This window comes from Schistocerca nitens, chromosome 3 (assembly GCF_023898315.1).
Source record: "Schistocerca nitens isolate TAMUIC-IGC-003100 chromosome 3, iqSchNite1.1, whole genome shotgun sequence".
NCBI classification, from domain to species: domain Eukaryota; kingdom Metazoa; phylum Arthropoda; class Insecta; order Orthoptera; family Acrididae; genus Schistocerca; species Schistocerca nitens.
In genome coordinates this window covers 630,497,422-630,500,516 of record NC_064616.1, presented here as the reverse complement: position 1 = coordinate 630,500,516, position 3,095 = coordinate 630,497,422, and positions in this window count along the sequence as shown.

Here is a 3,095-nt window from a genome sequence, read left to right as displayed (position 1 = left end):
TGTAATTGCGGGTGCGTTGTATTGGAGCTACCTGGGCGAACTGTTGGTGCCTGCATGGTGGGTGCTGCTGTATCCAAGGGAACCGAAGTGTTTGATGTTTCAAGAGGTGACGTATCGAAGATTTGTACTGCATACAGGAAAAGCGTAAAAACATCATCCGTTATGTCATAATGTGGACGAAAGTATCTGTTAAGTAATCGTAAAAGACCGTCATTTAGGAGGATTGTGAGGAGAAATCGGAGGACAACAGCTGCAAAGGCCACTGTGGAACTGAATCTCGCACTCGCGAACACTGTCAGCACTTAAAAGAAAGCTAAGGGGGCTCCTTAAGCAGGAAATTGTAGGGCGAGCTGGAATTTTCAATCAACTCGTTATGTATGTAAACGCCCGTAAACATGGTGACGAAACCTTAAAACCGGTACTGTGGATCATCGAAGAACCTCATTTCAAAATCTACATAAATACTCCACAAGCCACGCTCCTTTAAGGCACCTTTTATCACTGTTGTGCTCTCCTACTCCACCAGCAAACACAGCAAGGGAAAAGATTATCTGTATGCCTTCCTACGAGCCCTAATCTCTGTTATATTATCTTCGTTGTCCTTACGCGAAATGTACGTCGGTGGCAGTAGAAAAGTTTTGAAGTCAGCTTCAAGTGCTAGTTATGTGAATTTTCTCATTAGTGTTCTGCGGGGAGAACGTCGATTTCATTCTAGGAATTGTAATCTCATATCACGAAACATTTGTGATACCTGCGTGTTGATCGAACCTACAGGTAAAAATTCTAAATGCCCCCTTCTGAATTGCTTAGATATCTTCCCTTTACTCGACCTGTTGGGGATCCCAAACATTGGAGGAGTCTGCTCAAAAATGCGTCGCACTATAAGTGGCCTCCTTTACAGATGAACCACGCTTTCCTAAAAGTCGCCTTCTTTACTACAATCCTCGCGTGCTCGTTCCATTTCATACCACTTTGCAATGTTCCATCTGGATACTTAATGAGCGTGTCAAGCGAGCACACTGCTAATGCTGTATATTTGTATGCCGTATGCTTGTCTCTGATGAGGCTATCGTCAGGAGTGCCCTAGAAAACTGTGATAGGACCACTCTTATTCTCTACACACACTGCGCAGCACAATTAAAGGATCACTTTTTCGAAACACCGTAATTGTCTCCCATTGCCACCCATAAATTTTAAATATGGCTCAAAGGTACCTACACCCTTCATCTGTAATGGTGCAAAAGCGTGGCTTCCTCCGAGGTCACACTCGGGCTCGACGACGTTTGAAACAGCAAGGTGTCGTCAAATGTGAGAAAAGTTCAGAGCTCAGATGTTCATGTGAGGTGTAAGATTGGTTAATTATGTCACACTGACACGATATTTCTCTACAGTTACACCAAACGCCATCGTCAATGTGTCACACAATGGGAAGGTCGTCACACCCTAACTCACATTTCACTCCTCCTTTGGACACATCTGCGATGGAGGTCAAAACAGCGATGCCCAGGGTTTAAACCATGCAGTTTTCTTACTGGTGGCCGAGAAAAACATTTAGAGACGCCGGCTCTCACAATCGAAAAGGGAAGGCCTCAGAATGTGGTATAAAGTGTGACAATAAAAACAGCCCTTCCCTTGGGGCGTTGGTTCTTACACATTTTCCAGCCGAAAACAATAGTTCGCAATGCGATGAGCAACAGGGTGTCGTTCTCGAGAACGATCGGCAAAGCTGACACTGACCTGTGTGTGAGGACACCTTGGGGCTGCAGCTTCACTGAACGTGGTCTAACACCTTTGGAGTTTAGCGTGATCGCAGCTGTAGCTCTAGTATACAGTGTGAAACCACTATGTACCTTTCAAACCCATTCGACGTAATTTGAACGAGAGCCGATGCGGCAAAGGGTGTTTATGGTTTCTCAGTCCTCCTCTTTCGCCACTCCGTGGCGTGCTCGCGGGAGAGGGGATGGGTGTAACGCTGTAAAAAATGTGCATAAAAGAGCAATGGGTACCTCTAAAGACCCACTCGGTTCGCAACAACAACGATGCTTCCAGAGTACCTTCGTTGTGCTCTTTAAAAATGTACTTCTACAGGGAGTTTGACACACATTCATCTGAGTGGCACTCCGCTGCCGCTTTAGTGCCTGAGGACAGGCAACCCCCTTGTTAAGGTTTTATATCACCACGCAGGTGCCAATGTTGCATTCCTTCGTGATCAGGCCACATGAGTGTGTCACAAAGGAAGGCTGAAAAACCATAAACACGCTTTGCTGCTTCGAATCACTTTCAAATTTCGTCGAAGTTTTTAAATGGTCCCTCGTGGCTCCACCCTATACACGAGAGCAAAAACTGCAGTCACCCTGCGTTCGAAAGGGGTCAGATCACGTTGAGATGACGTTTGTCATTACAAAAGACCTGAATAGTCCGAGAAGTGTCAGCTGTGTTGAACGTTCTTGAGAACGTCACCCTGTTGCTCTTCGCATTGCGAACTGTTTTGCAACTGGGAAATGTGTAGGAACCAACACCCCAAGGGAAGGACCGGTTTAACTGTCACACTTTGTCACATTATGAATCCTTCCCTTTTCGATTGTGAGCGGCGATGCCTCTGAAACGTTTTCCTCGACCATCCGTAAGAAAGCTGCATTATTTAAGCGCTGGAAGTAACCATTCTGACCTCCATCTACGAGGTGTCAAAAGAAGGGAGTGAAATGTGGGTAAGAAGGATTATGACGACCTTCACATTGTGTGTCACGTCCACAATAACGTTTGGCATTATTGTGCAGAAATGTCGTGCCAATAGCAACATTAACCCACCTTACGCCTCACGTGAACTTCTGAGCTCTGATCTTTTTTTCGCATGTGTCGACACCTTGCTGTTTCGAATATCACCAATGCCGAGTGTGACGCTGAAGGGCTCTTCGCTTTCGCTCCATCGCGGATGAAGGCTTTCCTCACCTTTAGCCAAATTTTAGACTTACGGGTCGCCAAGAGAGACAGTTACGGGGTTTCGAAAAAAGGATCCTTTGTATTGCGTAATGTACATAACTGATCTGACGGACAAGGTGAGCAGCAATCTGCAGCTGTTTGCTGATAATGCTGTG